The sequence below is a fragment of the Ceratotherium simum genome, chromosome 31 (assembly GCF_057802395.1).
Source record: "Ceratotherium simum simum isolate JZ-2026a chromosome 31, ASM5780239v1, whole genome shotgun sequence".
Lineage (NCBI taxonomy): Eukaryota > Metazoa > Chordata > Mammalia > Perissodactyla > Rhinocerotidae > Ceratotherium > Ceratotherium simum.
Genome location: NC_141930.1, coordinates 35,584,273 through 35,611,231, shown reverse-complemented (window position 1 = coordinate 35,611,231; position 26,959 = coordinate 35,584,273). Strand labels below are relative to the sequence as shown.

Genomic DNA, 26,959 nt, shown 5'->3' with positions numbered 1-26,959 from the left:
ATATACAACCATGTACTTCGGCTTTGGGGGAGCAATAAAAAAAAAGAAAAGAAAAGAATTAAAAGTAGAAATAAGACAACACTCCTCTCTCTGAACTAGATAAATGAAGTAGACATGAAATCAGTAAGAGAATAGAACACTTGAATAATAACATCAATCAAGTTGTCCTAATTGAAACTTTAGAACACTCCAGCCAATAAGTGAAGAATACAAACTAAAGTGAAAATAGAAAACTTTAAAACTATACAAAATATTCTCTGACTACAAAAAATTAAGTTAGAAATCAGCAACAGAGTTGTATCTAGAAAAACCCTAAATATCTGTAAATAAAAAGCCATATTTTTCAGAGACTCATGGGGCAAAGAAGATATCACAAGGAATTTTAGAAAATATTTTATTTTTTTATTTTTTTTTTTTAAAGATTTTATTTATTTTATTTTTTCCCCCCAAAGCCCCAGTAGATAGTTGTATGTCATAGCTGCACATCCTTCTAGTTGCTGTATGTGGGACTCGGCCTCAGGATGGACAGAGAAGTGGTGCCTCGATGCGCACCCGGGATCCGAACCCGGGCCACCAGCATCGCAGCGCGCGCACTTAACCACCAAGCCACAGGGCCGGCCCTAGAAAATATTTTAAATTGACTGAAAATGAACATATGAGATAGCAATATATGTGGGATGGTCATAAATTTCCAAAGACAATATAAAATAATACAGCCAACCTGGAAAATCATTTAGAAGTTTTTAGTTAAGTTTGCAACACCACATGACCAGAAGTTGTACCCATGGGCATTTGTCCCAGAGAATAAAATTTCACATTCACAGAACACCCTGTACATGAATGTTAATAGCTGCTTTATTCTTAGTAGCAGGACTGGAAACAATCCAAACGCCCTTCAATAAGTTAAAGGTTGAACAAATTCTGGTACATCTGTACAAGGGAATACTACTCAGCTATACAAAGCAATGGACTATAGACGCAGGCAGCAACCTAGACGTACCTCAAGAATATCACATTTAGGGGAAAAAAGCTAATCCCCAAAGGCTGCATACGATATGATTCCACTTATATAATGTTCTCAAAAATGACAAAACTATAGAGATGGAGAAGAGATTAGTACCTTAGAACAAGGGCCAGGGACAGTGGTGGGATGGAAAATAGGTGTGAATGCAAAGAGGTAGCAAGGAATTCTTTTGTGGTGAAGAAACAATTTTGTATCTTGACTGTTCTGGTGGTGGTTACACAAATCTATACCTGGAATAAAAGTGGATAGAACAGTACACACACACACACACAGAAATATGCAGCTTAAAAATATGATGAAAGCTGAATAACACCTGTGTTCTACTTAACAGTATATCAATGTCAATATATGAATGTCAATTCCCTGAATTTGGTATTATACTATAGTTATATATGATATTGCCACTGGGGGAAAGTAGCTGAAGAGTACCCAGGATTCTTTATGTTACTTTTGCAACTTCCTGTGAGTCTATAATTATTTCAAAACAAAAAGTTTAAAAAATACGTGATACACCTAAAGCAGTGCTTAGAGGGAAATTTATAGGTCTAAATGCTAATATCAGAAGAGAAAAAAAGTCCAAAATCAATTACTTTAGCTTCAACCTTAAGAAATTACGAAAAAAAAAACCAGCAGAATTTATCCCAAGTAAATGGAAGGAAGAAAATAATAAAGTTAAGAATAGAAATCAATAAAAGGAAAAACAGACAAAACAATAGAGAAAAGCAATGAAAGCAAAATCTGTACATTTGAAAAAGTCAATAAAATTGATAAACCACTAGCTAGACTGATCAAGAAAAGAGAAAAGAGACAAGGCACAAATCTCATTGGTGAAAGGAGACACATCACTATAGATTTTACAATAATGAAAAGAATAATAACGCAATACAGATAGAAACTTTATACCACTGAACTTGATAACAGAAAAAAATCAATATCTTACAAACATCAATTACTAAAATTGACCCAGGACACAAAAATATGAGATGTTTTAAAAAACTGAATTTTTAATAAAAATCTTCCCACAAAAAGAACTTGAGGCCTGGATGAATTCTATCTGAAATTTAAGAATAAAAGAATATAATCCAACACAAACTCTTTCAGAAAATGGAGGATGAAACATGGCCCAATACATTTATTCCATCACAAAATCCAGCAAAGATGCTACAAGAAAAGACAACTACTGAACAATTTCCCTCGTGATCACAGATATAAAAGTCCTTTAAAAAGTAACAGCAAGGGGGCGGAGTCAAGATGGCGGCGTAGGCAGACTCTGAACTCACCTCCTCCCGTGGACACAGCCAATTTACAACTACTCGTGGAAAAATTACCCCTGAGACAGAACTGAAAACTGGATAAGAGGAACTCCTGCAACAACGGACAATCCTAACTGGGGTAGAAGAGGCAGAGACTCCCTTCTGGAGAGGAAAAACGCCGCCTTCACAAGCCGCCAGCGTCACGGCCGCCGGGAGCAGCTCACAGGTACGCAGCCTCCCTGGAGGCGCGGGGCCCTGAGCCGGGGAGCGCCCCCGCTGTGGGCATTTTGTGGACCCAGCACAATCGACACCAGCGGCATAATATCTGACTTTGCCTGCTACTAAAGCATTGGGTAGCACCCCCAGAAAACCAGGTTCACAAAGAAACTAAAACTGGCTCTTAAAGGGCCCGCACACAAACTCACCCGTTTCAGAAAGCATCCTAAAATCACCAGAAAGAAAGGTGCACAGTGCTTCGGTGACAAGAGACTCACCTAATAGGCCCTGAGTGCATCTCGGTGAGGGGTGAGACCTCTCCAGGGACTGGGACATTGGCAGCGGCCATTGTTGTGGCCTGGTGTGAGCGTGCTAACACAGACGCCATTGGAGTTCTCCCTGAGACCTGCTAGCCCAGGGTCTGCTCCACCCGCTAGAGCACCGATTTAATCCAGCTCAGCCAGGGCAGGCAGCCCACCCTAGAGACTAGCCCCACCCAACAACAAGCCCTCAGGCAACGTGTGGGCCTGCATAGATTGGTGACTGGATTCTCTGCAGCCTGGCAACTGAGCTGACTTGAGCGGGGCAGGGTGTGCACAAGGAGCGGGTGGAGAGTGTGGGGCGGTGGCAGAGTGTGTGGGGCTCCCGCTGTGGAGAGACTGGGTCCACTTGGGGAGGTCGGGGTGCTCACACGGGGCAGGACTGTGTTGACTGTGTGTGTGGACCTGTGGGCGGCAGGGCTTCTCAGCCACAGAAGACTTGTACTTCTCATAGACCCACATAGGAGGTTTGCTCCACCTTCCATAACCTGAAACAATTGGGTGCTCCTGTGCCTGAGGCCAGCCCCACCCAGCTGCAATCCTCAGAGAGCTGACAAGAGACCTAATAGGCTAGAGGCTTACAGCAATTGTAAGGCCCTGAGCCTAACAACCTGCCACGGTGGGGGCCTACTCACTTAAAAGAAATACTGCAACACAAATGTGGTATTAGAACTTGCAGCCAACTGTGCTGGGGCTCCCCACAGCTGATAAAGAGACTGAAGGGCCCACAACAACTACAAGCAGCTGAGCATTACAACAGCTGGCCAGGAGCATAACTCAGCCTCCCTGGGCGCCTACAGGGAGAGCAAACAGGCCACAGCAGAAGGATACACATAGCCCACATAGGGGTCACCCCTGGAACATTGAGAACTGAGGGAAGCACACTGGAAGCCTCCTAAGCCATCACTTACATAAGGTCACCTATCCAAGAGCAGGAGACGTAGCTGACCTACCTAATACGTAGACACAAGCACAGGGAAAGAGGCAAAATGAAGAGGCAAAAGAATACATTCCAAGTAAGGGAACAGGACAAAACCCCAGAAAAGGAACTTAGTGAAACAGAAATGAGCAACCTACCCAACAGAGAGTTCAAACTAAGAGTGTTAAGGATGCTCACTGATCTGGGGAGAAGAATAGATGGACTCAGTGAGAATGTCAACAAAGAAATGGAAGATATAAAAACGAACCAATCAGAAATGAAGAATACAATACTGGAAATGAAAAACTCATTAGAGGGACTCAAAAGCAGAGTAGAGGATACAGAAGAACGGATCTGTGAGCTGGAAGAAAGACTAGAAGAAATTACCCAAGGTGAACAGGTAAAAGAGAAAAGAATTAAAAAGAGTGAGGACAGTCTAAGGGACCTCTGGGACAACATCAAGCGCACTAACATCCGTGTTATAGGTGTCCCGGAAGGAGAAGAGCGAGACAAGGGGGCAGAGAATCTATTTCAAGAAATAATAGATGAAAACTTCCCTAACCTAAGGAAGGAAACAGACATCCAGGTACAGGAGGCACAGAGAGCCCCAAACAAGATAAACCCAAAGAGGCCCACACCAAGACACATCATAATCAAAATGTCCAGAATTAAAGATAAAGAGAGAATCCTAAAAGCCGCAAGAGAATGTCAAGTTACATACAAAGGAAACCCCATAAGGCTATCAGCTGACTTCTCAGCAGAAACCTTACAGGCTAGAAGAGAATGGCATGATATATTTAAAGTGCTAAAAGGAAAAAGCTTACAGCCAAGAATACTCTACCCGGCAAGGTTATCGTTCAAAATGGAAGGAGAGATCAAAATTTTCCCAGATAAGCAAAAATTAAAGGAGTTTGTCACCAAGAAACCAGTGTTACAAGAAATGTTAAAGGGACTGATTTAAGGGGAAAAGAGAAGACCACAAATAGGAAAAATTATCTATTTCCACGATTAGAACGTAATGGATACAAATGCACAAAAAAGAGGTTGGATATGATATCAAAAACATAAAAGGAGGGAGGAGGGTAGTTAAAGAGTACAGCTTTCAGACAGAGGTCAAACTAAAGTGACCATCAATTCTGTATAGAAGTAAGGAACAGAGAAGGACTACTAAAACACTGAGGAAAAAAAAAAAGTTAAAAAATGGCAGTAAGTACATACTTATCAATAGCTACTTTAAATGTCAATGGACTAAATGCTCCAATTAAAAGGCATAGGGTGGCTGACTGGATAAAAAAACAAGACCCATATATATGCTGCATACAAGAGACACACTTCAGACCTAAAGACACTCACAAACTGAAAGTGAAGGGATGGAAAAAGATACTCCACGCAAATGGCAATGAAAAGAAAGCTGGGGTAGCAGTACTCATATCAGACAAAATAGACTTTAAAACAAAAACTGTAAAACGAGACAAAGAAGGGCATTACATAATGATCAAGGGAACAATCCAACAAGAGGATATAACACTTGTAAATATCTACGCACTCCAATGTAGGTGCACCTAAATATATAAAGCAATTATTAACAGACATAAAAACAGAAATAGACAGTAACACAATAATAGTAGGGACTTTAACACTCCACTTACACCAACGGATAGATCATCCAAACAGAAGATCAATAAGGAAACATTGGCCTTAAATGACACACTAGAACAGATGGACCTAGTAGATATATACAGAGCATTCCATCCAAAAACCAAAGAATACACGTTCTTTTCAAATGCACATGGAACGTTCTCCAGGATTGATCACATATTAGGCCACAAAACAAGTCTCCATAAATTTAAGAAGATTGAAATAATACCAAGCATCTTTTCTGACCACAAAGGTATGAAACTAGAAATCAACTATAGGAAGAAAATCAGAAAAGCCACAAATACGTGGAGATTAAACAAAATGCTACTGAACAACGACTGGGTTAATGAAGAAATCAAAGAAGAAATCAAAAAATACCTGGAGACAAATGAAAATGAAAATACGACATGCCAGAATTTATGGGATACAGCAAAAGCGGTTCTAAGAGGGAAGTTTATAGCAATACAGGCCTATCTCAACAAACAAGAAAAATCTCAAATAAACAATCTAACAATGCACCTGAAGGAACTGGAAAAGAAGAACAAACAAAGCCCAAAATCAGTAGAAGGGAAATAATAAAAATCAGAGCAGAAATAAATGAAATAGAGACCAAAAAAACAATAGAAAAAATTAATAAAACCAAGAGCTGGTTCTTTGAAAAGATCAACAAAATAGACAAACCTTTAGCTAGACTCACCAAGAAGAAAAGAGAGAAGGCACAAATAAGTAAAATCAGAAATGAAAGAGGAGAGGTTACAACAGACACCTCAGAAATACAAAAGATTATAAGAGAATACTATGAAAAACTATATGCCAACCAATTCGACAATCTGGAAGAAATGGATAAATTCTTAGAATCATACAACCTTCCAAAACTGGATCAAGAAGAAGTAGAGAATTTGAATAGACCAATCACCAGTAAGGAGATCGAAACAGTAATCAAAAACCTCCCCAAAAATAAAAGTCCAGGACCAGACGGCTTCCCTGGTGAATTCTACCAAACATTCAAAGAAGACTTAATACCTATCCTTCTCAAACTCTTCCAAAAATTGAGGAGGCGGGAAGCTCCCTAACTCATTCTACGAAGCTGACATTACCCTGATACCAAAACCAGACAAGGACAACACAAAAAGAAAATTACAGGCCAATATCACTGATGAACATCGATGCGAAAATCCTCAACAAAATACTAGCAAATCGCATACAACAATACGTTAAAAGATTATACACCATGATCAAGTGGGATTTATTCCAGGTATGCAGGGATGGTTTAACATTCGCAAATCAATCAACGTAATACACCACATTAATAAAATGAAGAACAAAAATCACATGATCATCTCAATAGATGCAGAGAAAGCATTTGACAAGATCCAGCATCCATTTATGATAAAAACTCTGAATAAAATGGGTATAGAAGGAAAGTACCTCAACATAATAAAGACCATATATGAGAAACCCACAGCTAATATCATCCTCAATGGTGAAAAACTGAAAGCTATCCCTCTAAGAACAGGAACCAGACAAGGATGCCCACTGTCACCACTCCTATTTAACATAGTATTGGAAGTCCTAGCCAGAGCAATCAGGCAAGAGAAAGAAATAAAAGGGATCCAAATTGGAAAGGAAGAAGTGAAACTGTCACTATTTGCAGATGACATGATTTTATATATAGAAAACCCTAAAGAATCCACCAGAAAACTTTTAGAAGTAATAAACGAATATGGTAAAGTTGCAGGATACAAAATCAACATACAAAAATCAGTTGCATTTCTGTCCACTAACAACGAAGTAGCAGAAAGAGAAATTAAGAATACCATCCCATTTACAATTGCAACAAAGAGAATAAAATACCTAGGAATAAACTTAACCAAAGAGGTGAAAGATCTGTACACCGAAAACTATAAAACATTTCTGAAAGAAATTGAAGAAGACACAAAGAAATGGAAAGATATTCCGTGCTCTTGGATTGGAAGAATTAACATAGTTAAGATGTCCATACTTCCTAAAGCCATCTATAGATTCAATGCAATCCCTATCAAAGTTCCAACAACATTTTTCACAGAAATAGAACAAAGAATCCTAAAATTTATATGGAACAACAAAAGACCCGAATAGCTAAAGGAATCCTGAGAAAAAGAACAAAGCTGGAGGTATCCCACTCCTGATTTCAAAATATACTACAAAGCTATAGTAACCAAAACAGCATGGTACTGGCACAAAAACAGACACACAGATCAATGGAATAGAATCGAAAGCCCAGAAATAAACCCACACATCTATGGACAGCTAATCTTTGACAAAGGAGCCAAGAACATACAATGGGGAAAAGAAAGTCTCTTCAACAAATGGTGTTGGGAAAACTGGATAGCCATATGCAAAAAAATGAAAGTAGACTCTTACCTTACACCATACACAAAAATTAACTCCAAATGGATTAAAGACTTGAATGTAAGACCTGAAACTGTGAAAGTTCTAGAAGAAAACATAGGCAGTACGCTCTTCGACATCAGTCTTAGCAACATCCTTTCAAACACCACATCTGACCGGGCAAGAGAAACAATAGAAAGAATAAACAAATGGGACTACATCAAACTAAAAAGCTTCTGCACAGCAAAGGAAACCATCAACAAAACGAAAAGACAACCTAACAATTGGGAGAAGATATTTGCAAACCATACATCTGATAAGGGCTTAATCTCCAAAATATATAAAGAACTCATGCATCTCAACAACAAAAACTACCAACCCAATTAAAAATGGGCAAAAGACCTGAACAGACATTTCTCCAAAGAAGATATACAGATGGCCAACAGACACATGAAAAGATGTTCAAAATCACTAACTATCAGGGAAATGCAAATCAAAACTACAATGAGATATCACCTCACGCCCGTCAGAATGGCTATAATTAACAAGACAGGAAACAACATGTGTTGGAGAGGTTGTGGAGAGAAGGGAACTCTCATACACTGCTGGTGGGAGTGCAAACTGGTGCAGCCACTATGGAAAACAGTATGGAGATTCCTCAAAAAATCAACGATAGAACTACCATATGATCCAGCTATTCCACTGTTGGGTATATATCCAAAGAACTTGAAAACACCAATTTGCAAAGGTACATGCACCCCTGTGTTCATTGCAGCCTTATTCACGATAGCCAAGACTTGGAAGCAACCTAAGTGCCCATCAAGGGACGAATGGAGAAAAAAGCTGTGGTATATATACACAATGGAATACTACTCAGCCATAAGAAACGATGAAATCCAGCCATTTGTGACAACATGGATGGACATTGAGGGCATGATGCAAAGTGAAATAAGTCAGAGGGAGAAGGTCAAATACCGTATGATTTCCTTCATTAAGTAGTAGATAATAACAACAATAAACAAACACATAGGGACAGAGATTGGATTGGTGGTTACCAGAGGGGAAGGGGGGAGGGAGGAGGGTGAAAGGGATAATTGGGTACATGTGTGTGGTGATGGGTTGTAATTAGTATTTTGGTGGTGAACATGATGTAATCTATGCAGAAATAGAAGTACAATGATGTACACCTGAAATTTTTACAATGTTATAAACCAATGTTACTGCAATAAACAAAAAATTAAAAAAAAAAAAAAAAGTAACAGCAAATCAAACTCAGGAAGATAGACAGGTGAAAAAGACAATCCATCAGGACCAAGTGGGGTTCAACCTAGGAATGCAAGCTTGGTTTAACATTCAAAATTCCATAAATGCAATTCAAAATAGCAACAGAACAAAGGAAAAATAACCTATGATTATCTCAACAAATGCAGAAAAGCATTTGAAAAAATTCAACACACATGTATGATAAATTTAAAATTTAGAAAACAAGAAAGAAATTTCCTCAAGCTGATCAAGAGATCTATGAAAAACCTACAGTTAACATTATATAAGTAATGATGAGTAACATTATAATTAAACATTATAAGTAACGATGAGTGACTGAACGCTTTCCCACTAAGATAAAGAAGTCGTCAAGAAGATCCACTCTCACCGTTTCTATTCAATATTATACTGGAGGTCCTAGACAATAAGTTGGGAAAAATAATTAAAAGGCATACATGTTGGAAAGGAGTAAGTAAAACTATCTTTATCTGCAGATGACAAGATCATGGGGAAAAGGGTTATTAAAACTACTAAGTGACTTTAACTAGGTTGAATACATAAGTTCAATATGCAAAAACAAACTCTATTTCTATATACTAGCTAAAAATTACAAATGAAAATCTTTTAAAACTATCATTTATAACAGCATCCAAAAACATGAAACATTTGAGGGATACATTTATAAAACATGTGTAAGATATGCGATTCCACTTCAAGGAGCCAAAAAAAAGGAGCAAAGTAAACCCAAACGAAGTTGAAGGAAAGAAACAATGAGCAGAAATCAACAAAATTTAAAATAGACATGGAGAAAAACAACCAAGCTAAAAGCTGGTTCTTTGAAAAGATCAACGAAATGTATAAATGTATAAACTTATAGCTAGAATGATCAAGATAAAAATAAAGAGGATGTAAATCATCAATATTAAGAATGAAAGAGGAATTATCTCTACAGATCCTACAAACAATAAAAGGAAAAGACAATATTCTCAACATCTTTAGCCAACAAATTCAACAACTTAAAAGAATTGGTAAAATTCCTTGAAAGACAACTCCCAAAGCTCATTCAAGAAGAAATAGATAACCTGCATAGGCCCATATCTATTGCATAAATTGAATTCCTAGTTAAAAACTCTAAGTTTGGAGGGCTACACTGGTCAATTCTACCAAACAGTTCAGAAGGAAATAATACTGATTCTACAAAATGAGGTCTCATTTTAGGAGACCATTTTAAGTTTTTGATACCAGAACCAGATGAAGACATAAGAAAACAAATCTACAAACCAATATCTATCATATAACTAGATACTAAAATTCTTAAAACACACTCAAATAAAATCTACAAATATTTTAAAAGAATAAACATCACAACCAAATGAGGTTTATCACAAGAATGCAAGGTTGGTTTAACATTCAATATTGTTCATTAACAGAATAAAAGAGAAAAGACAATCATCTCCACAGAAGCAGGAAAACATTTGACAAAATTCAGCACCCACTGCTAACAAAAATTCTCAGCGAACTAGGGACAGGAATTTTCTCAACCTGATAAAGTGCACCTACAAAAAAATCCTACAGCTAACTTCATACTTAAAGGTGAAAAATTAAACACTTGCCTCCTAAGACTAGCAACAAGGCAAGGATGTCCACTCTCACCATTGCTATTCAACATTGTGCTGATACTCACAACATGGATGAATCTCAAAATTATCATACTGAGTGAAAGACGCCAGGCAAAAAAAGAGCACACAGGGTATGATCACATTAATACAAAATGCAAACTACTCTAAAATGACAAAAAGTATGTCTGTGTTTTCCTGGGACCCAGACGCAGAGCAAGGAATGGACTGTAAAGGTACACAAGGACTCTTTGGGGGGTGATGGAAATGCTGTCTCATGGCTGACAACTGTCAAACTCATCAAACTGTACACCTTAAGTGGATGTCACTTATTTTATGTAAATCATTCCTCAATTAGTTTGATAAGAAAAAAGGATTAATACGTTTAAAAACAGGAAGAGAGAAATGAATGGATAAAAAGATGAAGAATTTCAACAGTCTTGGAATCTACAGAAAAGTAATCAAATGGACATTCTATTCATATTATATTGAAAAATATAATATCTGCAATTAGGAAGTTATCGGACGCCTTAAAAGTAAAGCAGCTAGAAGTGAAGACATAATTAGAAAAACTCAAACAGGTTCAATAGAAAATATGCAAACTCTGAGATATTTGCATCTGAAACTGAAATTCAGAGAGAAGAAAATATAATAAAGAATGAAAACAACAGTAAAGAGTATAAGATAGATGTGGGACACCCTCAACGACTCTCACATCTGTGTAACCAGAAAAGAGAGGAAAAAGAATGCGGTAGTGCCAGCACTTGAATGAAGAACGGATAAGAATTTTCCAACCTTGATTAAAGACTCAACGCACAATTCAAAAAGTTCTGTGAACCTCAAGTAGGAGATACAGAAAATACTTGCACACGCACGTCTGCATGCACACTCACCGAGAAAGAACATGTTAAAATTGGGCAAAGCAAAAGCACATGACTTTTATAGAAACAACAAAAAGACAAAAGGCTGACGTTTCAAGAACTTTCCGACTCCTGACTCCAGCCCAATCCCCCAGCCCCTGGCTTGACCCCGGCCAGGACAGTGACCCCCGATCCCAGGCCAAGCCCGAGAACCCAGCTGCACCCCTGACCCCAGATCCAGTCCCCACCCCGCCCTGTCCCCGGCCCCGCCCACGACCGCTCCCTCACCGCCCCCGCGGCAGAGGGCGTGCCCTCGGCGGCCGGCGGGAGGCCGGGGCGGGCTGCCGGGTGGGGACAGGACGACGGGGGCGGGGCAGCGGAGTCCGACGCGACCGAGGGGGCAGTGGAGCCTGCGGCGACAGTCTGAGGCACTGGTCACTGAGGCGCTGGTAGCGGCTCTCGCCCTCAGCCTGGGGCGCTGCGGGGGCGGGCCCGCCCCTCTGCGCCGCTGACCAATCCCGCGCGCTCGCCGCCGCCGGCCCCGCCCCCGCCAAGTGGAGCGACACCAGTGAGCGTCAAGGGGGGGCGGTGCGGCGCCGAGGGACGGGGGCGGGACTGACAAGTGGGGCGGGGAGGAGGTGGGGTCTTGAGCGGGTGGGTCACTGGCCCTGAGAGGGGCCATACGCGGGTCACTGGTCGTAGGCGGGGCCACCGCAGCGGCGGAGCCCAGGGCGTGGCGGGGCGGTAAATGGAACCAAGCGGGGCCACGGGCTGGGGTCACTAGTGGGGGCGTGTCCTGGGGCGGGACGGAGATGGGGGAGGCCGAGGCGGGCCACACATGGGGGCAGAGATGGGTCCCTGCACGAGGCGGGTCCCTGGGCGGGGTGGGGCAGGTCCTCGGGGAGGAGCGGGGGCCACAGGTAGGGGGAGGGCTGGGTTCTGGGGCCGGGGCCTGGGCGGTCCCACCCCCCTTCCTCTCCACGCCAGCCCAGTGCCGCAGGGGTCAGTAAAGAGGACGGTCCTCCTGGCGTGCAGGGCCAGGTCATGAGACATCGCCCCACCCGCGTCCTCTGCCATTTCCCCCGCCCCGCCCTGTCGCCCTCCCGCCGGCCGAGCTGCCCCCGCCCCTCCCTAGGCTATTAGTAAATTGTTTGCTGGGTTTAGATCTGAATTTTCTTTGCTGCTCTCCCTTGCACACAGTTCTCTGAATGTTGAGGAAAACATGGCTCTTGCTTCCTGTCTTTCCAAGCTCGCCTCTCTTGGGCAGCCCCACTGGAGCAGTGGTCTCTCACAGTTGTGGGGACACTGGCGTCTCGGGTCATGCAAATTAAATGGGGTGTTGATTGCTCGTTCATCTCACAGACCTTCCTCTCCTTTCAAATCTATTTTTGCCCTAGTGCTGCCTTCCTGTTCTGTGCTGTGGTCTCTGACATGACATTTGAACCCATTTCTTACAGTCCTTCTCCCAAAAAATCCCTCCCTTCTCTTGTAAAATCATCCCAAAGCAATCAGCCCCTCAAGACTTCTTTAATAAATATAAGCAATGTCATTCTCTTGACAATATAGACCATATTTTAATTTTCTTATATTCTTTATTGAACTGTTTTTCAAGTCTTTTATATTTTTAAAGCTTTGTATCCATTGCTCAACTATACTGCAGCTCTCTAATGGTCTGCAAACAACAGGTGATCATTTATTATTGATGGATTGAACTTAAGTGACGGGTTAAGGGATTCCACCCACGAAATCTTAAAGCTGCCATACCTAATTAATGTTTTCAAAACGTAGTGCTAAATAATTTTTAGCAATCCAATAAATAATTGTTGAAATGAAATAAAACTATCAGAGATAAAATTAAAACCAAGTGCTATCTTCTCAATTGTCGGAAAAGCTTTTACTGCTTCATAACAGTTACAGGATTTCCATGTAACAAGAATTTCTTTCAAACGTTTTGAATTTCTAGAAGAAAAAATCCTCAGACTTCTTGTTATTATTTCCGTGTATACTTGGATTGCAATTGCTTGTAAACATAGCAAGGCATTAATCATTTCAAGCTCCAGAGATATAGTAATTAAAAGGCTCATATTTTTCTTAAGCACTTGAACTGAAATTGTCTCTGATTCATAGGCAATATAATGTAAAGGAAATATGTAGAACACCAAATGAATGAGATGTTTATAGAATGTAGATATTTTGGGCTTAGTTTATATTTTCAATTCAGATAACAATATGATGATACATTCTATATTTCTACGGAGGTTTTCTCAGTTTTTGAGTAAATCCTGTAACGTTCTGCATAACTCTGAAATAAGAAATGGTGCAATTTTGTATTTTTCTTATTATTTTTAACTTTAGCCATTTAAAATAGGAGTCAAATATGTGGTCCTTATAGGATTTGTTTTTGACCTTTTTGTCCAAATAGAGAACAAGTCCTGTCTGTGATTTGTTTATAAAAACAGCTGTTGGTATCATTCATTGATGACTTCACATCCTCCATGCTGTTTATTTGCAATTGGCCCATTCTTTAAAAATAACAAAAGTAATAGTGGTCATATTACTATTGGTAATGAGCAAGTGAATTCATTATCAGTAGAAATCACATTACAAGGGTTAATTATTATTCAAAGGGGATTCTTTTCTGGTGATGAACATGATCTTCTGAAAAGTTTTGTTTGGGGTAAATTTGGGAAGAACCAAAAAATTCTAGCTCCTGAAATGGTTTTCATATAAGTAACTTCTACAGTGGTGGAAGTCCTGTGTATAACCAAAACAACTTCTCCATTTTCCCTCTTTCAAGGATTGAGAATGATAACTCTTTCAATAATAATAAATAATATTCTAACTAATATTTATTAAATAATATATTTATGTATATAATAAGACAGATTTCTTCATTCATGTGTCTTTGTATACATTCATTTTGCCTATCGGTACTCAGCTAATGCCATATTAGTAATTATATTCACATTTATATGTCACTGACTGTCCTAAAATACACTGTCATATTCGATTCTTACAGAAATGCATTGAGGTGCGTTCACCCTCATTTGACAGTTATGGAAACTGAAGGTCGGTGAGCTGAAATGACTGGCCAGAGATCACACAGCTGAGATGGGTTTGAGCTGGGGCTCACATCCTGATTTTGGAACTGTGCTTTCTCCATTAGTGCACTATAAAACAGCTTTGGAAGCCTTAGGGTGGCATTCAGATTGCTGTTGTCCCTCACTTAGGTAGGACCCCACATCTAATGATAGCTGATGTGTGTGTGTGTGTTTGAGACAGAGAGTGAGGGAAGGAGAAAATGTCCTCAGTATCCAATATTTGCTAGACATTTTTTCATTTTTTCACTTTGGTCTTCAATGAAGATCTTACAACTGACTTAAATGTTGTTTAGTATTTGCTACAAATCCAGGCACCAGTAATTTGACACGTGCTTAAGCAGAAATCTCTAGGTAATTTGATTATCCAAACAATGCCTAATCTTATTTTTTGACGTTTATTTCTTAACTATATTGCTATGCCATGTTTAATTGGCTACCCTGCCATGCACACATTCAATTTAAAATAAAATTAATGTACATGACATATTTATGGTCTAGTATGGCAGTGAAGTTGCAGAGGGAATTTGTAGGCACTGAGAAATTTCATATGTGACCTGGAGACCTTATCAATCAAAATAACGTTAATCACCTACCAAGTTTTGATATCCCAGAGACAAGATCCTCACCAGCATCAGGTGGGAAGTGGGAAGGGGCTGCCTAGATAACTACAGGATTGGAGTTGCATCTTTGTTATCATCAGGATGACATCATTGGAGATGTTATCCTGGTACAAGAGCCATTTGGTGCAAGTGCATATCAAATTACAGCTATTAAAAATAAATTGGAGATTAAGAATAGTTTCTTATTGGAGTTTGTGACTTCCGATGGAAGGAGAGGGACTACAGAATGGTTATTAAGAACAGAAGATTTGAGAGAAAGCTTCCCTCTGGGAGAAGAGCAGTCTAACAGTTTAATATTTGAACAGCAGGCTGGGAGACTAGAACAGATTCTCGCATGCTCCTCGTAGCACTTGTGAATGAAATAAATAAACCAAATAGTGGAAGTGTATAAATGGATAATTATGGTTTAAGGTGTTCAACTTTTCACATAACATCTTGATATTTTAAATAATAATTAATTAACCCAAGCATGTTTGGAGGTGGAGGGTTTTTTTCAGACCCCATTCATATGTGTAGAGTATTCATTAAAAATTTATCTCTAGAAGGAATATTAGATATTGTCTAGTTCATTTGTTTTAAAGTTTTTGGTGTGTTAACACTTTATTCAGCATCTTGCCTGGAGTTCTTACCTAGAAATGTAAAAATGGAGTTGTTTTGATTAAAAAAGAAGGTGAGAGAGGCCAGAAACCAGGCTTTGTCAACCTCAAGGTAGCCTCTGAGTCATTTTGAGAACCTGGGGCTCCATGGAAAACAATTTAGAAATTTCTAGATGATAAAACCATATTATTTTATAAGAGGAGACCACAGATCTTAGGAGATAAAAATGACTTACGCAAAAAAAAAAAAACAGTTAGCAGAGGCAGAACTAAAACTGGATTGCCAAGAATGCTGTCTCTTAATCCATTGCCTCTCTCAGACACCAAATTGATTTTCGATTTGCTTTTCAAAAAAATATTTTAAATTGAAATATATTTGATATACAACACTGTATAAATTTAAGCTATAAAACATGTTAATTTGATACATTTATATATTGTAATATCATTGCCATTGTAGCGATAATTAGCACCTCTATCATGTTACATAATTATCATTTATTTTTAGTAGTTGGACTAATTAAGTTTTAGTCTCTTAGCAAGTTTGGTGATTATAATACACAACAATATGGAGTCTCCTCAAAAAATTAAACATAGATCTACCATATGATCCAGCAATTCCACTTCTGGGTTTGTACCCAAAGCTATATACCCAAAGGAAAAGAAAAGGACATCAAAGAAATATATGCACTCCCATGTTTATTGCAGCGTTATTCACAATAGCCAAGATATGGAAACATATGTGCCCATCAACTGATGAATGGATAAAGAAGATGTGGTATATATATATATATGCAATGCAATATTGTTCAGCCATAAGGAAGAGGGACACCCTGCCATTTGTGACATCAGTAAACCTTGAGCACATAATACTAAGTAAGATAAATCAGACAGAGAAAGACAAGTACTGTATGATATCACTTATATGTGAAATCTAAAAAAAACAAAAACAGAATAAACAGGGGTTGGAGGGATAGGACAGATTTTATTTAAGGGTACAACCTTGCAACAAGTAGTAAATAAGCCCTAGAGATCTAATGCACAGTATAGTGAATATAGACAACAATATTGTATTTTATTTGCTGTTGTAAAGGTTTAGAGTTCTGAAAGTAGTTCTCATTTATACAGGCTTCGTTCCTCAAAACTACGGTAAAGTGTAACTTAGCAAAGCAGATCATTATTTTCTTAGAGGGACAAAAATTTAGACATGGTTTCTAGCCATATGTATTTAATTGTCTAGTGAGGGAAATGACATATTTACAAAAAGAAATTGAATGAAAACACACACCATGACCTATTGGGGTTTGTTGTGAGTCGCTGCAGTGTGCTATGAGGATTGAATGGAGAGAGGATCACATTCTCGAGCTGTGGTAGATTCAGGAAGAGTTTCATAATGGAGGAGTAAATTTTTATTTTGAAGCTACAGGGGTTGCTAGGATTTCGGAAGATGGAAAAGGAATGAGGGAAAAGGGGTTGTAGTCAAAGGAGATGACCAACTCCTAATCCCTCCACTGTATCTCTTTTTGCTCATTCTATTTCATTTTAACATATTACATCGTGTTTATTGTTTATTGGCTGTTTCTTGCCCCCAGGAGCACAGGAAGCTTTGCTTTCTGTCCTGCTGTATCCTAAGTGTCTGGAACAAGTTTCACTTGTTCTCCTGCATTATCGGGTTTTCCCTCTTTATCAGATCATTGTCATCCTCATCAAAACTTGCTGTAATTTCTCTCATCTCAAAAGAACCATCTTTTCCCTCAGGTGCCATCCCATTTGTTTACTTCACTTAATGGAAAAACTTCTGAGATGAGTTGTACATACTGATGGTCTCCAATTTTTTGTAAAACTCACTCCATTTAGGCCTCTGGAATTTGCTCTTATGAAGTTCCATAATGACCTCTACATCATTAAATTCAGTCCGTAATTCTCAGGCTCCATCCTGATGGCCAGTAAGCAACATTTGGCGTGGTGATCACTCTCTCCTTCTTGAAACACTTTTTTCATTTGGCTCCCAGAATATCACACTTGCCCATTTTTTTGGTTTGTTTCTATTTTTGGTTTTGTTTTTGGATTGTTTTTCATTTTATTTTATTTTTCTCTTTTTCCTGCCCTCCCCTGCTTTCCTTCCCATCCCTTACCTCCTCTTCCCTTCCCTTCTCTTCACTACTCCTCCTCCACCCCCTTACTTTCACTTACCTTTCTTTCTCCTCCTCTCCCTTCCTCCAGCCCCTCTGGCCTCTCTCTGAATCTCCTTTGCTGGCCCCTACCCATTTTCCTACCCTCCAAGCCCTGCACTGCATCTGGTCTTAGTCCTTGACTCTCTCTTCTGTTGCATCTATACACACCCCAAAAGAGACTCACCCAGTCTGATGGCTTGAAATGCCTCCTGCACATGACAATTCCCAGATTTATACTTCATTCGGGATTTCTCCCTTGACTTCTAGACTGCTTTATCCAACTGCCTTATTGATACTGTGGGAGATCAAGATTTGGCCACCCTGAAATCTATCTCTTTATCTTGGTTGTTTTTTCGAGGGACATTTGACCTCCCCCACTAATTGCCTAAAGAATTTCACATAGTAACTCTTTCCTGGAACAGATCTATCATGATGGCTGTAAAGATAATGTAGGATAAATGTTACAATAGGAAAGGCACCAACAAGCCCCTCTTATCAGAAGTTCTGTCTCTCTGGCCACATTTTCTGGATGACCCTGTGAGGAGTTGCCAGACAATCATTTATATTTACAAGGGAAGTCTCCATTTGTAAAGGTATCTCCCTCTCTGTATTGGGAAGAGGGGGGATGAGCTCATTTCTAGAGACTTATCAATGTAGAAGGTGAGGCCTTGGGGCTGCATAATAAACTTTATTCTTGTTTACTGTGCTTTAGTGGTAATCTCCTGTAACTGACTCCCCCCACCCCCAAAATCTTCCTTTGTCATTGGCTGAACACGGTATTTAAGACGAGAATTTCTGCTATTGTGTTGAGAAACGCAGTGTCCCTGCTTTCTCCCATGTATACATGTTATTAAACTTGGTATTATTTTCTCCTGCTAACCTGTCTTGTTGATTATTTGGCCAGCCATAAGAACCTTAAGGGAAAGGGCAGAGGGAGATTCTCCCTCTTCCCCTGACAGTTTTGGCGTAGTCGCCAGGAGCCACACTGGCTGGCAAGTTGCCTTCTCTGGCTGGAAGACCTGCCTTCTCCCTGGACTACTGCAGATGGTGAGATACGGGAACGCCTGACGAAAGCCGGCATAAAGGTAAGACTTCTTACCATGTCAACCTCCCGGAATCTCTATCTGCGGAGTCTGGCGGAAGGAAATGGTGAGAAATTTTTCTCTTTCTAAATTTAAATTGGCAGGAAAAAATATTTGGGAAACTAGTTTCTTGTGCTTTTAGTGACTCTTGGTTTAAATTTGGTAGAGTACTCTTGGTTTTGATCTTGATCCCTTTTCCTCCCAGAGTAATCTCTGTCTTGTTCTGTGTCCTGAGAAAACTTGGCTTTGTGACCAGTGAGAATATTCTCCTTGGTCTCCACCATATGGAAGGTACATTTACCGGAGTGCACCTTGGTGGCCAGTCGAGTAGACTGGGGTTCCGAACTGTCTCTTTGTCCGGCTGTGCCAAGATCTCAGGGGAGTTTGTCATAAAAGGCCCAGTCCATAAGGGCTTTTGTCATCTTTACCTTCGTTGCTTGTTAGTGGTAGAAAAATCCCATTCCAGTATTGCCTGCCCGGTGTCACAGGTTAGCGGGTCTGTGACTGGAGGCGTCCCACACTATTGTGGGAGACCGGAGACACCGTTTTCACTACACCATCCTTGCTGCCTGTGCAACGAAGGTCTTTACTTTTTCTGAATATCTTTGGGAGTGAATTCTGTGGATCACGGGGGCTACATCATCTGCGCCCTCACCAGGGATGCCTCTTGCATCCATGGTAGATTTATTCTAAGCGTGGAAAGTTACCTCCAGGTCTTTCCTTAAAAAGGCTTATTGGTTCGAGTCACTATTGGAATAAATATACAAATAAAGATCCTACTCGTCGATGGCCAGACGACGGATCCTTTAAATTGGGAAAACTTCTAAATTGGGGGAAAAAATTGTTTTGAGAGCTCTCACATAATTGTTTAATTGATACCTAAGAAAAGGCCAGAAAAAAGGAAGGGAAAAATTTGACTAACCTTAAGACCTTGACTCAGGTTACAATTAAATTGAGAACATGTAAAAGTGTAAGTGTTGATAAGATTATAAAGGTTAGAATGTTTGAGCTAATTTTATATAAAGAGGTTACATGAACTTTGCCTGAGTATGTTTTAAAATGTCTGACTGGGAATGCTTCTCTTGTCCAAAATTAGAAGACCAAGACCTATTGATAAAAATCTTAATGATAACTATGTTTAAAGGTATAAGAGGTGATGAAATTTACATGAAATTTTGCAAGAAAAAAACTGATGTTATTTCTATTACAGAACTGGTTAACAAAAATAGTAATTTAAATGATGGCTAATTTTATCTAATGTCTTATGAAGTCTTGTAGGCAATCTAAATAATTATTGGGAATAAGTAACTAAATAGTTGTGAAAAAGATAAATGTTGGGTAAACTTTAAACAATAATTATGTGTTATGGTGGTTACAGCTTCCAAACTCTTTTTGGTGACTTAAAACTTTACAGTTTTGCTAAATTTTATGATAAAAATTCACTGAATATCATCATTTCCAAATAAGATAAGATATTAGACATTGATTGCTAAATGTACATTTGTCTACTTTTGGCTTTTCATTACAGGAAAACTAAAAGGTGTTTTGGGTCTACTGGTAAACATGTGTTTTATTAAAAACGTCTACTATAACGTTTCTAAAAGTTATGAAGTATTTATAAATTTTCCAAGCCACAAGATACTAATGTAAAAGAAAGTTTATAATTGTTTACTTAGTTTTTACTTACAAATTAAGGTTTCTAAAGGTTAAAATTTCTAATTAGTATATGTGATTGAAGCTACTAAATATTAAAAAAAATATGTCTGTGTACAGGGAAAATAAGATGTATAAAAAAGAAACAAAGAATGAAAATATTTTGTTTGGTAGATTAAGAAAGATAAATTTGTCCTCAAGTACTAGAAGGGAAAAGAAAGACATGGGACAAATTCTGAATGTAAAAAGAAAGTTATAGAAGGTTTGTGGAAGAAGAATTCTGGAAAAAGAGTTTTTACATGGTCAAGTTGGCTAAGATTAAAATAGATTTAATTAAATTAATGAGTTTTAATAACAAAAGTAAGCTGGTGCAAAATTGAAATTTCTCGTAAAAGGATAATTTGCTTAAACTTGATAAAGAGGTTATAAAAGATTGTTCTTTACCTTTGAGTAAGTCTACCAAAAAAAAAAAACCTGTTATAATAATTTCCTTTGTTCAAAAGACTGACGTCTCTCTATTAAGGCTTTTTAGACTGTTAATGCTCTGTTTGCTTTGACTTTTTATATTTTTGACTAGCTCTCCAAAATTCATATCTTAAATAAAGTCTTTTTTTTACTTTTTTTCTTTGAAAATTTTCAAAGGGCCCTAGAACTTCTCAAAGAAATTTACTCTCTTCCTATAAGGGAAAAGATACTAAACTTATTAGGCTTATTCAGTATGTTAAACTACATAGAAAACATTGTCAGACAAGTGATGATAAGCCTGCTTAGGTGGTATTTTGTGGGTAAATGTTATTGACATAGGTGTTTTAAAATTGTATAACATTACTAAAAATCTGATCTGTCCTGGTTATCAGTCATAATTCTGGTTATTATTATTTTAAAGTGTTGTATGTCACAAAATTAACCGAATTTCCTTGTCAATTGCCATTTTGAGGTCTTGTTGTTTACAGACTTATTTCTTTGCTCTAATGCTTTTACAAAATGTTTCAACTTTAGAAAAATTCATGAAAAAGACTGACATTTACACTGAAGTACAGGCTTCTGATAAACTTTCTGATCATAAAACTAAACTTGGTAAAAAATTACAGAAATCTGATAGAGAGACTGATGACTTCATGAAGCTGCTAACAAAAAGACTGGGATCGAGAATGGATTACACAAGACTAAATGAACTGATAAGGATGATTATAATTTTTATGATTTTTCATTTGAAATATTGCTGAATTTTTAATGTTTTGTTTTTTCAGATTTAAAGAAAACTTTTTCTCTTTTCTCCTGAGCTAGCTATGATGTATAACAATTTGGTAAATGATAGTTTTGTAAGTAAAATTGAAATATTTATCTTTTTCTCTCTACCTGATCCCTCCAAGATTTAAAAACTCTTAGTAAGTGAATATTGTTGTTTTCATGACCATATAGTTATTTACATAAGTTCGATAAAAACCTGTTCTCCTTATAACAGGACACAATTAGAAACACTGGTTATACTACCAAGGTTGTGACTAGAACATCATATTTGCGATATAACCATACAGCTTTTAAAGAATGAAGATTAGACTTTATAGAATAAAGCCACGTGGAAATATTGGCCTGGTACCTTATGTTCCAAACAGCACTTACCAAGATAAGTAAAAAATGTCACTTATCTGGCAAGTACAAAGAACCTCAAAATATTTTGGGGAACCTCGGAAGAGAGAAATTCACCCAAATCTGTAGGTATTACAGGCAAAGTCTGATGACAAAATCCTTGGCTTGGCTTTCCTGGCCTCGAGAGGCTTTTAAAGTTCAATGTGAGATTCCTTACAAAAAGTTCCAATAAAGCAGATTTAAAAGAGCCTATGTGATCAATTGCTATTCTTGCTGTACTTATGTAAATAATTGGGCCAACTCTATTAGAACTAGACTTATTTTACAAACTAGTTTTAATTTTGCTATCTTAATAAAAATGAGGGTGATTTTAGAGAGAAAAAATTATATTTCAATAAAAACTATTTCAATATAAATTTGCAGATATTAGATCCTAGTTTTGTTAATTGTCTTTTAAAGTTTTTGTTTTATATCTGTTGAATGGACTGGATCCTGATTTCTTCTAGTCTCCTGAAATATCTGGCTACAGATGTCCAAACTAACGTTTTTGATTTTTTCCATCATTTTCATTTAAAATCACTAAAAACTGAACCTGCCCTTTTTCCTGAAGCCTTACAAACTAAAGCTGATGGACTTGATACAAACTTGAGATGACCTAAAGACGCCATCAGAGACATTTAAACTACAAAAGATGCTTTGACGCTGACATCTAAAACCTTAACTGGCTGTCCTCTGAACTCAGAAACTAGTTTACAATTTGCTCCAACCATTAACCTTGTTTTTCTTTTGTTTACGTAAAAATGCTTCTATTAAATACTTGATTGCTTGCTTCCATATATAGACACAACCTTGAGAGCCCACCTACATCACCACCTTCTAAAATGAACTTAATTAAACTGATCTATTATCAAGACTAAGAAATGTGTTCAGTGAGATAAAACAACCTACCAACTCAGCTTCTGGGCTATGAAACTTCTTTAAGTTTCAAAAAGACTGTGCAACTTGTAGTTTCAAAGGCGGGACTGTGGGAGATCAAGATTTGGCCACCCTGAAATATATCTCTTTACCTTGGTTGTTTTCTCTAGGGACATTTGACCTCCCCCACTAACTGCCTAAAGAATTTGACATAGTAACTCCTTCCTGGAACAGATCTATCATGATGGCTGTAAAGATAATGTAGGATAAATGTTACAATAGGAAAGGCACCAACAAGCCCCTCTTATCAGAAGTTCTGTCTCTCTGGCCACATTCTCTGGATGACCCTGCGAGGAGTTGCCAGACAATCATTTACATTTACAAGGGAAGTCTCCATTTGTAAAGGTATCTCCCTCTCTGTATTGGGAAAAGGGGGGATGAGCTCATTTCTAGAGACTTATCAATGTAGAAGGTGAGGCCTTGGGGCTGCATAATAAACCTTACTCTTGTTTACTGTGCTTTAGTGGTAATCTCCTGTAACTGACTCCCCCCACCCCCAAAATCTTCTTTTGTCATTGGCTGAACATGGTATTTAAGACGAGAATTTCTGCTATTGTGTTGAGAAACGCAGTGTCCCTGCTTTCTCCCTTGTATACATGTTATTAAACTTGGTATTATTTTCTCCTGCTAACCTGTCTTGTTGATTATTTGGCCAGCCATAAGAACCTTAAGGGAAAGGGCAGAGGGACATTCTCCCTCTTCCCCCTATAATACCTTCAATTGGATATCATATAGGCATTGCAAATTTAACCTGCCTGTCCACACCTGAGAATCTGATACTGCTCCCAAGCTTCCTCAACTCACATTTCTCTCCCTCTCAGTTTAGTGAAAATTTCATCCAGCCACTCTGGTCCATGTCACTATCATTTTCCACTGGGATTATTGCAGCTGACCTCTAACTGCCCTTGCTCCCTCTCAGCCAGGGTGATCCCGGTAAAGTGAAAAGTCAGATGAAAATTAAGCAGTGAATTCTGCCTCACTCAGAGGAGACACTCAAGTCTTTCTCTAATTTACAGGACCCCGTGCCATATGACTGCACTGTTCCTTCTCTCTGACCACTACCACACTCCCCTGTCTCTCCTCACTGCACACTCTCCTCAGCCCACTGACCCGCTGCTCCTTGAAAACGCTGGACCCTCCAGCCTGAGGGCTCTTGCACCTGCTGTTCCTTCTGGAGAATGCCAGGAATTCTCTTTCCCTCCAATGTGCACACAGCTGTTCTACACAGACCAGACATTTCCTTCTGGTCTTGACTTAATTGTCTGCCTCTCTTTGAGGACTTGCCTGGCTTGTCAGTGCCTCTACCTAGACACTTATCTACCTTCTGCTCATTTAATTTCCACTTCACACTTGTCCACTTATTGCTATCTTGCGTACCATATTATATATTTCATCAATTTTAAATATGCATTTTTTCACATTTTAACAGCTCTTAAATCAGGATGCTCTTACAATCCAGAGCATTTTAGCTAATCTGTTATAATTTAATTTTTTCTTTTATTGTTGTATCTTCTATAAAAGAGAGCACCTTGGCTTTCATGAAATAGAGTATTTATCTTGGTATCAGTCTTTCTCTTTGAAAGAAGTTTTGCTGTTTTGTTCTCTGATTTATCCCCAACAACCAATGTAAGGCTTGACCCATTATAGGCAATCAATCAATCAATCATAGTAATATTATAAAGTTTTTGAGAAAATGGTTAGTGTATCCTTTTAGGAAGCTTTATCGAGGGGAGAAAAAATTGAACCACGGTAACCACCAGCAGACTTTTCAGTGGTCTAGCTGGGACCAGCTGAGGCAGAGGAAATGGTAAGGAAGTGAGACACACTTGTAAAGTAGAATCAGCTGTATCTTGATTCCCCATGTGCTGAAGAAAATGAGGCAATGCAAGTTCTCAAAGATGACTTGAGATTTAAGTTGGGATAAGATTATGGCAGCCTTCAGTGGATGGGGGACTTAAGAGAGGGAATATATTTTGAGGTAAAAGATAAATATATCAATTTTAGGTAAATTTAATTCAAGTTTCTAGCTAAATACTGCATTTAAGATAGTAGATACTCAGAGATGGAGTTTAAGCATTGTAATAGAGAAAAGGGCTGGAGAAAAACAAGGTGTAGTTGGCAATCAGCAGCAAAGCATCAAAAAAGCAACCCTGTATGTTTAGTCAGGGGCATGTGGGTCGCAAAGAACAGAAGTGCACCTGAGCTGGTCTAAAGAGAAAAGGAATTTGTTAAAAGGGTAAAAGGCAACCCAATAGAAACGAAAGGCAGTCAGGCTTGAGGAACTGGATCCATGGAGTGGAACTAGAAAATGGGGATTTAGTAACAGAATACCTCCCTCTGGCCACCTGGGGCCACTTTCCATCTGTCTGGGCACCTGGCCTCTGCTTCCTGCTTCTCTGTCTTCATAGTTGTTTCTTCTCTCTCTTTCTCTTTCTCCCTCTTTTTCTCTCTCTCTCCCTCATCATTGATCTCAACTTTTCTCTCTGCCTCTATCTTCGTCCCAGTTAGTTTGCTTCTGTCTGTACACAGGAATTTTTATGGCTGCTTTCACCCAGTTATACAGCTCAGTTTAAATAACAACTTCACACCCACCAGTTGCTGTCTTTTAGTCTCAATTACAAATTCCTTGGGAGAGGGAATCTGATTGGGTCAGGCAGAATCAAGATTCCATCCCTGGTTCTGTCAGCTGTGGCCTCAGGAGTGGGTCAAATAGCACAACCCTGACACTGTCCAGCCTCGGGGGAGGGAGGCAGGCCACGCGAAGTAGATACCCCTCAGCACCTCAGTAATCCACATTGGTTTGTGTTCATTACAATCACATCTGCCGATAGTACAATTTCAGACAGTGCAGAAGGTGATGTGATGAAAAATGAACGTCTCCTCCCTGCCTGACACTGGGTCCCACTTAGGGGCTGGCGCCAGGCCAGGGTGACTGTGCCCGCGCTCCAGGCCCAGTGTGCATGGGGAGCACACGGCTCTGCACTTTGTTTTTTATCTCTCTACAATGTATTTCAGAAATCTTTTCATAGCAGTGAATATAATATGGAACTCCCCTTTTTAGTAGCTGTCTAGAATTCAACTGTATGGGTATACCATAACTTACTTATCCAGTATCTTATTGAGAGACATGAAAGGTGGACTTTTTTCCCTTTTATTGTTTTATTTATTTATTTGCTGTATACATTGATTAAATTGTTGTTGCAAATTCCTGAACTTGGAATTGCAGGATCAAAGAGGATGTATATTTAAGTATTTTGTGGTTATTGTTGTATTTCCCTCCAAAATAGTGATACATGTACATGAGAGTGTGTATTATTTCTATCTTGTTAATGCTGTATAACATTAAATTTTACAGCTTTGCTAATCTGATAGTTAAAAATTTTTTATTTTTTTTTAAAAATGTAAGTGTCCTTAATGAGGAATGAGCTTTAACTTCTTTCATTTTTGAACACTGTTATATTTTTGTTAGTGAGTATTAAATGAATTAATATTTGTTTAGCATACAGTATATAATAACTAATATAAATATTAAAATATATAATAAATACATAGTAAATTGGCTAAAATTTTTAATTTGTATTCTTTATGTGATACAGAGATTTATTTTTACATTTTGTGTGGTCAAATTTATCAAAATTTTCTTTTATGATCTCTGGATTTTGTATTTTTCTTAGAAAGGATTACCAATA

The 26,959-nt window shown here is 38.5% G+C and overlaps 1 long non-coding RNA gene across 1 annotated transcript in view; it reads left to right on the top strand.

The window, feature by feature from the left end:
* The first annotated feature begins 2,263 nt into the window (after positions 1-2,263).
* LOC147913064 (uncharacterized) overlaps positions 2,264-26,959 on the top strand; it is a 318,208-nt gene continuing 293,512 nt past the window's right edge. Inside the window, exon 1 of the long non-coding RNA XR_015549263.1 lies at positions 2,264-2,503. This is a non-coding gene — a long non-coding RNA (uncharacterized LOC147913064). The remainder of the gene's footprint in view (positions 2,504-26,959) is intronic.